Consider the following 13,540-nt stretch of genomic DNA (forward strand, 5'->3'; position numbering starts at 1 on the left):
TAAAAGTTCCCCCTTTATATCAGCAACTCCTCCTTACCTTAATGCATTTACACTACACTGCAGAAGGTGGTCTGTGGTCACCAGAGTCCCCCCCCCCCCCACATCAGTATTCCCAGTGTTCCCCCTTAAATCAGGGTCCTAAGAGTTACGCTTTGCATCAAAGTCTGCAGGATTCCTCCTTACAGTGCAAGGGGGAACTCTGCAGACCCTGATGTAAAAGGGCAACGCTGCAGACCCTGATGTAAGTGGGATCACTGATGCAAAGGGGAAGGCTGTGGACGTCAGTGTAAGGGGGTCTCTGGTGACCAGCGACCAAAATGTATCCGACTTCCCCTTTACACCAAAGTCTGCAGCATCCCCGCTGACATCATGATCTGCAGTGTTCCCCTTTGCATCAGAGTTCCCCTTGCATTGTAAGGGGAAATCCTTCAGAATCTGATGTAAGGGGGAACTCTGTGCTGACTGGGTTCTATTAACCTGACCTTTATGAAAATAGAGAAATATGTTTTACTTTTCTTATAACTTAAACACATTGCTAATAGCACTAGCTATAGGTTCAGGGCCTAAATTATTAAATTTGTACTGTTAAACAACGATTTTATGTACTTTTTTGAAGTGTCAGTAAAAAAATGTGGCTCTGTCAATTAATGTTATGAATTTTTTCAGTAAAAATTGTTGCCGTTTGTAAATTTTGGGTGTCCTTTTAGGAAATTTCAGTTCAGGGGGGTTGGCAACACTGCTTGAGTTGAGCTTTAAATATTGCCCTTCAGTATCTAGAGAACATATACCATTTAAAAAGGGTTAACTGAGAACATGCAGAAAGAGGAATGCTGTGGTCTAGTTGATCAGCTTAGAACATCGAGTATACTTGTCATGGCAAAAACTTCAGGGGACAAATCTCTAAAAACTGATACTACTCCTGAAATTGTGACCTGCCAGCCACAATATATTTGTCACTAAAGTGTTATTACTTTACCACTATAATTATACAGACTTCAGTAAGCAAAGTTGTAACTTGCCAGCTGTCAGACTACTTTTAATCCAAAAGTGACTAAGGCTTTAATGATTAAAAGCAAAGCATCTAATTCGCTGGTCCAGTGAGCTAGAGTTTCTGAGCAGATGTACTGATTCCGCTGGGAACAGCATGGTGCATAATTTGTACAGTCAAAACATTCTCTTCTGTATCCTTATATTCCCAGCACAGTCATTTAATTATTTAGCTGGGCACAAGGCATTCCTTTTGGAGAAACTAATTTAGACATGAGCTTGCATAAAATTCCTTGGCAATGACAAATGAGTATAGAGTACTGTTAATATTTTGAATTGAATTTTTACATCAAAATATATATTTTCACCAAAAAATTGGAATAATATTAAGTTAAAGTCTAAGTTTAATTAAAATTTAAAAAAAAAACAAAAGAAAAAAAACCCAATAAAACAGCACATATTAGCAAAATGGCATTCATCAGTGATAAGTGTTGTATGAATAGAGGAGGTGGGCCTTTCGTTTATTAGTCTGTCTTCCATTCACAGAGCACTTTGTATTGATGGAAGCTATACTATAGTACAGTTTCTTTGAATAGAGCGGGGTGCGGAAAGAGCTGGGAATGGTTGCCACTCCTCACGAGTGCTTGTGACAATTCTGGTAACTGCATAAAACTATAGGCTAAACTTTTTTTTTCATTCTGTATAGAGTAAGGGAGGGGATATAACCCCTTGCCACCTGTGTCCAATTTAGGAGGTGTACTTATTGTCCCATAGGCAAAACACAAAGTTGGAGGAAATCTCTGCAAATTAAGGGAATCCCTTGGGGCTCCACAGGTCACTAGAACTAGTGTCACCATTGGAGAATGTCCTCTCTATTACTTTTCTGGGGACAACCCAAAATTTGAGATTTCTTTTACTGTCACTTTCAATGATAATGGTAAAACAGGACAAATAGAGAGAGTGAATCTCTCCTAACAGGGGCACAAACAGCAATAAAAACCTAATAGGCGTTCTAATTTATCTCCCTTCTATCCAAAACTAACAAAAGGTTTTCATTTTGTTATACTTTAACCCTCAAAGCACTGGAAGACCGATGTGGGAGTATGAGGGAGGGGGTCGGGAAGCACTGAAGATTTGAACTGATACAGTAGCCACCAGCACAAGGGACATGTTTTAATGAATGTAAGTACCATCCCCTGTGCTGGTTAACACACAAGCAACTAAGCTTAGACTCCAAAATCATGATTAAGTCTGGATTTAGACAATTCTAAATAATAGCAAAAAGAAGATAGGAATTTCACAGGCTGAAAAGGGAATGGGGAATTGATAGAGGAATGAAAGAGGAAATGAGGGAGGTAAAGAAAGAAGGAGGGAAAGAAAGAAGGAGAAAATGAAGGAAGGAGAGAAGGAAGGAAGGAAAGGGGAAAAGAATGAAAGAAGGTGGGAAAGAAAGAAAGAGAGAAAAAAGGAAGGAAGGAGGTAAACAGGAGAAAAAGAGAGAGAGAAGACACAAGGCTGGTGGGGAGTGTGAGCAGGGCAGACACAGGAGGAGAGGGCGGGAGGAGGAGGGGCAGCTTTCTCCCATCTGTGCTGTGTGGGTGAGGAACTGTCAGCACTGAGGAAAGAATATGCTGACAGATCCCCCGCAGCAGCTGCAGGGAGGGGGGCACCCAGCGGCAGCGCTGCAGGAGATGGGGGGGGGAGGGGGGGCAGGGGGAGCATACAGGAGTTCAGGGCCTGCAGGAGTTGGATAGGAGGGGTGGCTGGGTGGCACATAGAGGCACCGAGAAATGTGCCGCCTAGCTGCCCCTCCTATCCAGGTGGCCCTAGCCCACTGGGCAAATGCACGCTGTGCCCTATGGCCAGTCCGGGCCTGGGCAGATTTACTATTACTGGTGCACTTAGAATCTGGTGCAGCTGTGCATAGTAACCAATCAGCTTCTAACTTCAGCTTGTTCAATTAAGCATTATCCATAAAATCTGATTGGTTTCTATACAGAGCAGCACTAGATTTTGCACTATCCAGTTTTAGTAAATAAACCCCAGTGTGATGGGAAATCTCAAATTTTACAGTTTTTATCAGAACAACAGATGTGGGGAAACGTTTCTGGTGACAATTGTCTAAGAGGGGAATTCCACTCACAGAGATTTTCTTTCACTGCCTGTTGGGAGTACAGAGAAATCCTCCCAATGCACCCCAAGACAGCAAAAGCTACATTCACAGGGGTTAGGACCCCTCCTTACTGTGTAAACATTGTGTTACATATAATTTTAAATTTCTATGTTTTATTGAGTTGAAGTAGACTGTTATTTAAAGGATAAGTTCACCTTTGGGAACATGTAACATGTTCCCATAGCCACAGCCCCCCCCCCCCCCCCACCCCCTCTCTCTGACAGATAGTACAGGAAGAAGTTTCCCCGTACTATCTGTCAAATTTAAAAACAGCGCGGCTGTGCGGTGCTCCACCCACTTGGCCGCATCATTCATTCACAGACTTCCGTGAATGAATGAACTGCAAGTGCTGACAGCCTTAGCAGCTTCCGGCTTGTAGTTTTCAATGAACTACCATGGTGCTGTGGAGCACCATGGTAGTTCTTTGAAGCTTCCTGTCAGATATTCTGATAGGTCTGCAGGAGACCTGCATGGCACCAGCAATCTACTCATCACTGGTGCAATGCTTTCCAGGTGCCTGTAGACAAAAATAATAAATGCACATTTTTTTACCTACAAAAATAATAAATGCACATTTTTTTACCTACAAAAAAAATGTGCAGTTATTATTTTTGTCTAAAAAGTGAACTTATCCATTAAAGCAGTAGTAAACTGTACCACTTTTTGTGGGGGGGAGCTCTTTGCAGTGTTATTGTTATGCCATAATCTGCTAGTATGCACTGCATTCCTGTGCAACTCGGGTGTCAACCGACCCTGAAATAGGAACACTTCAAAACACCAGGTATACACTTTGGTCAAGCATTTTCACATGCATTTTTACGCCAGACGAACTACTTTCCTCCTATTGAACTCTTTTCTTGTCCTTATGCAGCCCAAACGCAACTCCTAAAACTTGATACAGATGCAAAAATGCTTGTAAAAAGCCTGTAATACGCCTGTTAAAAAAGAAATCACCGGGAATTTGCTTTGCTTAGGTGTGAACGCAAGCTTAGACTGAACAAATCCTACAAATCAGCAAATCAACAACAAATTAATTTGTTTAAAGGATACTTCTGATAATGGAAACACAAGCACTTCTTGCTTTGCTTTAAAAAGGTTGAGACTTCAGGGCTGTCATCCTGCTTACTTCACTACCTTGAGAATCAATGACCTGAAACGAGCATGCCGCCGCTGTAGTCTGATCACCTGTCTTGCATGCATTTTCCAGTTCAGTGACTGGTGAATCCAAGATCAGGGTGCAAACTGCAGCTTTTAAAAGCAAATGTCATTTCCCACACATTGAATATGATTGTTTGTAGTGTAGCCTCCCTAGCGGTCTGATTATGTCCATATTTCTGTGCTCAAAGCAGTAAATTTTGCATGGAAATATGTTTTTTTTTTTTATTGTAGGCCTGTAATTTTTAGGAATAACTCACTGAAATCTGTCCGAACAAGAGTCTAGTAAACATCCTGGGTATGATAAAATTTGAAACACAAAATCATAAATTATAATATAATAAATAATCATAAAAAATAATATAATAATTTAATTCAATAATATAATCAAACCAAAAACACTGAAATTTTAAATATAGCGCCAAGTTCACACATCACTGAGCAAAGTCGCAAAATCGTTTTCAGTGTCTGATGACGAATTTCCCCACGAATCATTATCACTCAATTCTGCAAGTGGTTCTAATTTACTATCGCTGTTCTCTAGCTGGTCTAAAACCGCTTTTGACCTAAAGGGACGCTTTTTGGACGCCATGGACGTTTCTCAGATTCAAGGCAGAAAGAATGGTAAAAATGCAGGCAGGGCACAGGACAAAGCACTCGGGACAAAATGTATTTGAAATGTTTTTTTACAGTAATGTTTTAATGTGATTTTAGTGAATTTAGTGAGTGTCACTTTTTATCATTTTCAAATTTCCCACCGGTTCCGTCTCCCATACGTCCCGACGTTGCAGGGGACGGAACCCAGAAGACAGATGCCAGCATCCGCCAGAGGACATTACAGGGGACACTGCAGGAGGGACATCGCAGGAGCACAGGACAAAATAAGAGAAAAACATATCCCGGAGCAGCGCCGCATGGTAAGCCCGAGTGTAGCTCGGGGTTACCGCTTGTGGTACTGAAACTTTACCCCGAGCTACACTCGGGAATACCGCAAGGGAGGCTACAAATAGATTATATAGCGGAACCCCAAACTATTGCGATTGTTGGGTATTCCAAAAATTGTCTGCATGGGAAAATCAATTTTCTTGTTCAGTAGTATTTATTAAGGTTTCATATGAAATAGTACAAACCAAGGCATCCTGAGAGATATTGCAATATTTTTGTTAGCAAAACTGGAGTGCAAAGTATACAAAGAAGATACAGTACACTTCAGTCCCAAATTTGCACTTAGTCTTACAATGCTTCATGTCCATTCCTGGCCTCACAGTGAATCATTCTAAATTCCTAGCGCTTAACTTATCCTTAGCAGACCACATTGTCCGCAGTTTACAAGACTCATTTTCTTTCGAATGGCAATCAGAAGCCCTACCTGGGCATCTTTCTAACCCCTGCTCTACACACACTGTACTGGTAAAATTTTTCCGCATTGTACAAAAGTTTTTTAGAGGACCTCAGTAGATGGATTGCCAATCCTCCTTCGTGGTTTGGTCATTTGTACTTGATTAAAATGAACATATGGCCAAGAATATTATACCTGTTTAGAACCCTAATGACATTTATAGGGGGGAACAAGATACCCAGTGAATAGGCAAACACTGCTTATGCCCAAATTCGGAGGGGGACTGGGAGTGCCAGACCTGATCAAGTAGGACAGTTAGTGCAGCAGATCTGTTTTCACACACGGCAGCGTCATCCACTTTGGATGTCTATAGAATCTTCTGTCTACCCCTCTCAGGCAATTAACCATTTAATGTCCTTTTCCATCTTTTTATGTCCTTTTCCATCTTTATAAAGTTCCGTTACCTTGTTACGCAAGACTTTTGACAGTTCTTTTCTGATCCCCATGGCTCAGTATCTAGCCTAGCCAGTGCTCCCACATAAGAGCTAACAAAATCATTGACTATTTATACCTTGATACTAATTGCAATTTAAAAAGCCACAGATGTGGGACATTAACCTCTAATTGGCATTTTAACCCATGTGTGTCACCTTGTATGTCTGTACCAAGGCCAAACATTCCACGCAGGGGTATATTCACCACAAGGCAAACAAGGCTCTTGCCTAGGGCAGCATTTTTCATCGAGGCAGCACCTCCCCCCAGGAGAAGGGATGACAGAAGGGACACACGCACCATTTGAACCAGGTGGGATCCGAGAGAGGCTGCTTGATGGTGTATATAGAGCCTGATGACCGGAGCTATGAAGATGAGTGTCTCTCATATAGAGCCTGATGTCCGGAGCTGTGAAGATGAGTGTCTCTCATACAGAGCCAGATGTCAGGAGTTGTGAAGAAAAGTGTCTCTCTATTGCCCCACTGTGCTTCCATAGGTGTGGCGAAGATGGCACAATGTAACATACCTGGTGGACTTGTCCCAAATTCAGAAGATTTTGGATTCGCACCTACAATTATCATTACAAGCCTTACTTGGACATCCAGTGGAGGGGGAGACCTGGACACACAAGGAGGCTCATTACATTCATATTTGCAGCAGCTAGGATCTCTATTGCTAGATCTTGGAAATAGCCTGTGAATGTCTCTTAGCAATCTTGAAAGACAAACTGGATTTCTTTGAAAAGATTTGGGACCCCTGGATCAAATATCTCTCAGATGCCTAACACGATACAATTGTGTCTGTAACTTCTCTCTGGATTGGGTGCACTTCTCCCTTTTTCTTCTTCTTCCTTCACAACTTTTTCCTCTTCTTATTTCCTCTTCTATTAAGGTTCTGATATGGCCCTTAGGCCACATGTTGTGAGGTATTATCAAATAGGATTCCACTTTAGACCCCCTGTTTTTTTGTTGATGGTGGCATAGTATAAGGATTCAAATTTTTGGACTGTGTTTACAAAGAATAATTATTGTTGATAATCTGTTATCTATTTTTTGGCTAATTTGTTGCTGTACACTTCCAAATGCCATACATGGAGGCTATTTTCTGTAAGTGTAATTATCGAATTCTATTGTTACATTCCTATTGAAAATCTAATAAACATATTAAAAAAGAAGATACATCAAGTAAATTCCAACATAATGGGGAAGGTTTACTAAAACTGGTGCACTCAGAATGTGGTGCAGCTGTGCATGGTAGCCAATCAGCTTCTAATTTTAGCTTGTTCAATTAAGTTTTGGCAAGAAAACCTGGAAGCTGATTGATTTCTATGCAGAGCTGTACCGGATTTTGCACATTCTGTTTTTAGTAAGTCCCCCCAATGAGTTAAGAGTAATGCAGGCCATAGATGGGTCGAAAATTGTCCGATTTTTCGGGCGAAAAATAAATCGTCCGATTTTCGCTTCGTTAATGGGTTAATTGGTTGGCCGTTTTTCTGGATTTTGGCACTTTTTTTATTGGTAAAGATGGAAAAATCGGCCAATCTTTTTACCGCTAAAAAAATCTGCACATGAGAGGAGAAGGAGAAGATATTTGACATGAAAAAGTATTGCGGCTGCAACAATGTATCTATTTGTATCCGAATAAAAAATGGATACAAATAGATACAATGTTGCAACCGCTATACTTTTTAATGTCAAATATAATAGCGGAGCTCTCTGCAGGGACAGAAATAATTAAATGCCGGTTGTAGACAGGTCGAAAATCGTTTTTTTTTTTTTTTTACCGTTGGTGGTAATGTCGGCCTATTAAACGACCGATTTGTCGGTTTTTGTTTTTAAAAAACGGCCGGTTTTCAACCCATCTAGGGCCTGCATAAGTCGCCAAATACATACTGTACAAATAAACAGTATATATACTGTACAAATATACAATAGAGAGAGACAGAGATCTGTTGATTCTGAAAAAAAAGTGTGTGTGTGTGTGTGTGTGTGTGTGTGTGTGTGATCGAAAGCAGTCAGGAGAAGGAGGAAGCAAAGAAGGGGAGCACTCCATAGCAAGATAAGCATCAATGGGAAGAGTTGGGTGGGGGGGCATCCATGTCATTGGTGGTGCAATTATGCAAGTTGAACTGTCAGAGATCCAGTGGTATGAATTCAAAGTGTCTCAGGAGTAATGTTGTAATACAGGGATCCCAGACTCTTTGGAATTTGGGCATTGTGTTCTGTATGCGGGCTGTCATTTTTTATTGAGTATTTATACATTGAGGCCACACCTCAGTATACATGTCATATCACTATAATGGAGTACAGAGGAGCTGGGATATACATTACTGTATACATGTCATATCGCTATAACGGAGTACAGGGGAGCGGGGATATACATTACTGTATACACGTCATATCGCTATAACGGAGTACAGGGGAGGGGGGATATACATTACTGTATACACGTCATATCGCTATAACGGAGTACAGGGGAGCTGGGATATACATTACTGTATACATGTCATATCGCTATAATGGAGTACAGGGGAGGGGGGATATACATTACTGTATACACGTCATATCACTATAATGGAGTACAGGGGAGGGGGGGATATATATACTGTATACAGGTCATATCACTATAATGGAGTACAGGGGAGGGGGGATATACATACTGTATACACGTCATATCACTATAACGGAGTACAGGGGAGGGGGGATATACATTACTGTATACACGTCATATCACTATAATGGAGTACAGGGGAGCTGGGATATATATTACTGTGTACACGTCATATCACTATAATGGAGTACAGGGGAGATGGGATATACATACTGTATACACGTCATATCACTATAATGGAGTACAGGGGAGCTGGGATATACATACTGTATACATGTCATATCATTATAATGGAGTACAGGGGAGGGGGGGATATATATACTGTATACATGTCATATCACTATAACGGAGTACAGGGGAGGGGGGATATACATTACTGTATACACGTCATATCACTATAATGGAGTACAGGGGAGCTGGGATATATATTACTGTGTACACGTCATATCACTATAATGGAGTACAGGGGAGATGGGATATACATACTGTATACACGTCATATCACTATAATGGAGTACAGGGGAGCTGGGATATACATACTGTATACATGTCATATCATTATAATGGAGTACAGGGGAGGGGGGGATATATATACTGTATACACGTCATATCACTATAACGGAGTACAGGGGAGGGGGGATATACATTACTGTATACACGTCATATCACTATAATGGAGTACAGGGGAGCTGGGATATATATTACTGTGTACACGTCATATCACTATAATGGAGTACAGGGGAGATGGGATATACATACTGTATACACGTCATATCACTATAATGGAGTACAGGGGAGCTGGGATATACATACTGTATACATGTCATATCATTATAATGGAGTACAGGGGAGGGGGGGATATATATACTGTATACATGTCATATCACTATAATGGAGTACAGGGGAGCTGGGATATACATTACTGTATACATGTCATATCACTATAATGGAGTACAGGGGAGCTGGGATATACATTACTGTATACATGTCATATCACTATAATGGAGTACAGGGGAGCTGGGATATACATTACTGTATACAGTTTTATATTGTGGACTCTTTATTCTAAAGAAAAATGTAATTTCATAAGCTTTAAGGGGGCGTGGTTTGGGGGTGGGCCAGGAGTGGGGTTTCGGGCAGGCTTGGGGGCGGACCTGGGCAAGGTTGGGTGGGGCAACTGGTGGAGAGTAAGTTTTGTGACTGGCTAGTAGGTCTGGACTCGAAATTTTAACCCCAGTGCTAAGTCACTTCATGCATGCCCCTTCTGCAGGTATAGCTATGTAATAAAGATATGTAAAACTTTAAAAATAAGTGCCTATACTGTTTAAAATCCTGTAGTACACTGTCTCACTTTGCACATGCTCAGTTGCTCTCTATTTTTAGGCACTGCCATATTTGCCAGATCTGCTGACAGCCTTAAAGCGGAATTAAACCTTCCTATCCTTTGCAGCCAAGGAAGCTGATTCTGTGTGAACTGCAACTGCCATGGTGCTGCACATGTGATCAGTTATGACACCAGCCATTTGATGGCTTGACAGTTTGGTTGAGGATACAAGCAAATGTGACAGTTAGTAATCCCAGCATTCCAGGAATGTAACTGTTTTTTTAAACTGTTGAATCAATGAGTTTAGTTCCTCTTTATGATTTACTGATGCACAGGAGCTCTTGGCTTCAGCAAAATGGCAGCCTCCAACAAGAAGAAATAGGAGCAATACTGGGGGTGGTTTACAACACACACTAATTTTGGTAGCATCATTTTTAATGTGGAATGTATGTTCCTTGCTAAAGAACATTATTTGTTAACAGGGGCGGACTGACAACTCATGGGGCCCCCGGGCAATCGGGGATCATGGGGCCCCTGTGTCCTTGCCTAAACTAAAAAAAGCCTATGAAAACGGTACCAGGGGCATCTCATGGGGCCCCCTACTGACCCCGGGCCCTCGGGCAGTGCCCGAGTTTCCAAATGGTCAGTCCGCCCGTTTGTTAATAAATTGTCATTGGTAACGTTCCACTTTAAGCATACATCTGTGCAAAATGCTGTGTTTGCATGCATGGGATGCAGAGGTGTTTCACGGATCCATGTGTGGGCCATCCATGTCTTTTGTGCTGTACTGGCTGCATGGACACAGCCACTGCCCCCAATTTGACAGCCGTGCAGGTCCCTGAATGCAGACAGTGCGAGTTGAAGGACATGCACCCACACGGACGTCAAATTGAGAGCCGTGGCCGTGTCCGTGTCCATGAAGCCACTCCATCGCAATAGACATGAACAGGACTGTCTGCACATGGAAGGAAGAAGAACAGGGATGTATGTTAAAAGTGGATCTTCAGTCTGCTTCGTTCAGTGACTCTACTCCCTGGGCGCAACCGTTATGGCATGTGCACAGACTCACACACAGACTTTGCCCAATCTTTAGGTCGTGGCAGAGCCAGTCAGCACATCTGTACAGGCATCCTAGAAATGCTGCGCATGTGCAATTATTAGCAATCTTTGTGTGTGCGCAGATACTGGTTCCCTTCACTGCATGCACAGATGTGCTTGCAGGGCTATCCCTGGATCTGAGCTCTGCCGCACATCTGCACAGATGCCAGGGGTGATGACAAAGTCTTGCCTAGGAGAGGAAAGCTGAAATATTCAAGAAAAACACAGTAAAGAAAAAAAAAAGGAATCCTATTCTGGACCATTAAAGAGCAACAAACCGTGAACAGTACCATATTGTTTCCTGTGACAATAATCACACTACTTTAGTACATGGCTACATTTGCCTTTGTCAGTGTTTGTGCAAGTTAAAATGTCACTAAACCCAGGACCCTGCAGTCACTATATCTGGTCTCCCACAGTACATAGAACATGGAAGTGCAATTATTTTAGTAAATATAAACTGCTAAATGCCTTTTCTCATCAGCAGTTACAGCAGTCTTGTGACTTCTATCAGTGTTCAGCAGAGCACTGGTTAGAGCTTGTAGGAGGCATTTTCATTCTGCTCTAGGAATATGCAGAACCCCTGACCTCTGTCTGAACAGTTCTGATTGGCCCTGTGCTGTCACATGCACTCTCCTAAGAAAAGAAAAAAAAAACCCTCTCTAGCAATACCCACCAAACTGAGCATGTGCAGAGTGACTCCACACGATATGTCTTATCAGGGGATAAGAGGAGGACAGTGGAAGAAGAGGAGGATCAGAGAAGTCAGGATTAAACAGCGTTTTTACATAGATGTATAGGATTAACCCCTTAGATTCCGCAATGAGTATAACAAGCATGCTTTACTGCATATACAGACTGATTTTACTGTTGTGGGTTTAGTAACACTTTAATATCATTCTCAGTTACATCATGATCTGCACCTTTGTGGAAAATTGGACAATCGTTCGTCCAATTTTCTCATAGTGTGCACTAGGCTTTAGGGTGAAGAACTTGCTGTAAGTACACCCGTGTGAATGAGGCCTAAAAGAACAAATATTCCTAATCCTGAATTAAACTTTTTATATGAGCATTTCAATACATACAATTTTCCCAAGGACCACATTAAAGTGGTTGTAAAACTCAGACATGAAATATGAACAAAGCATATCCCTCTATAGTGTGTGCTTGTCTCAATTAAGAGCACTAAGGGGGAGATTTACTAAAGCTGGTTCGCTCAGGATCTTGAGCCATGGTAGCCAATCAGCTTCTAAACCTCAGCTTGTTCAGTTAAGCTTTAGTAATAAAGCCTGGAAGCTGATTGCTTTCTATGCAGAAGAGCATGAGATTCTGAGTGAACCAGCTATAGTAAGTATACCCCTAAGTGTCATTTCTGACAAGTTTTCCTGACACCAACAGAAAAATGGGGACAGGGGTGGGACCTCCATCAGATTGACAGCCTTGGCTCTGTTCTTGTGTGAAGGAGGTGTGTCTCTACCCTCCAATCAACTCTCAGGGCTCTCCTCACTGATGTAACTTTAGCTCCCCACCCCCTGCTTTTCAGAGCTGAGAGATTTTTCATAAATGTGGCACTTTGCATGGACAAAGAGGAAAGATAGGTGTAGATAAACAGGTACAACTTATGTAGGAGGATTTGTTTTATCTCTGCGTATCACCTGTGACCAGTCACTTCACTGGGTATACGTAAGGGTTAACAACCACTTTAACGGTTGATGTTTTCTTTGGATAAAAATAACAAGAGTCATTTTCAATCGTTTGCTTTTGACTTTTCCAGTTGAAAATGACCATTAAACGTTTTTGGATGCAATTCTGCTGACATATGGCCACCTTGAGGACTCCATACCCTTTGGTAGTGGTAGGTATAGTAGATGTATTGTAGGAAGCCTACAGCTGAGGAGCTCTTCCCTGCCATGCCCAGACCTGGGACTCTGTCCCCTATTCTGGGAGGTATGCCACAACCAGGGGGGAAGCTCCAGCCCCCGTGTCTCCGGTCCGGTACATTCTAGCCTTGTTATTTTTAAATAAAGCATCTATAAGGTATAAAAAAAACAACTTGGAAGCATGAGGTGGAGAGTGACGTCAACGGATTGTCACCGGATGCCGGAAGTGGGAACGGAAACAGAGCGGCTGAGGAGGAGGAAAAATACAACAAAACCAGTGGCGTTTACGGAGTTCGAACCGGGCGAGGGTTGAGTCTGAGGTGCCTCATTGCTGCGACAACTTTGGGGGGCCGCTGTTCCCCCGGCCTGGGGGAGGATGAGGGCGGTGTGAGAAGACCGGAGGAGGGTTCTGGGGGCACGGAGAGGTAAATATGTCTGTGTGTTGGGAGGGGATGTGGGCTAGCCTGGAGCTGTCTGTGTAG

General features: G+C 42.2%; 1 protein-coding gene across 1 annotated transcript in view; it reads left to right on the forward strand.

Moving 5' to 3' along the window:
- Positions 1 to 13,278: 13,278 nt before the first annotated feature.
- PIK3CA (phosphatidylinositol-4,5-bisphosphate 3-kinase catalytic subunit alpha) overlaps positions 13,279 to 13,540 on the forward strand; it is a 139,485-nt gene continuing 139,223 nt past the window's right edge. Inside the window, exon 1 of the mRNA XM_089675538.1 lies at positions 13,279 to 13,483. The gene's annotated coding sequence lies outside the window, so the exon portion shown is untranslated. The remainder of the gene's footprint in view (positions 13,484 to 13,540) is intronic.

Source organism: Staurois parvus, unplaced genomic scaffold (genome assembly GCF_062004578.1).
Source record: "Staurois parvus isolate SC_StPar_1 unplaced genomic scaffold, SC_StPar_1.0 ptg000155l, whole genome shotgun sequence".
In the NCBI taxonomy this organism is placed as follows: Eukaryota; Metazoa; Chordata; class Amphibia; order Anura; family Ranidae; genus Staurois; species Staurois parvus.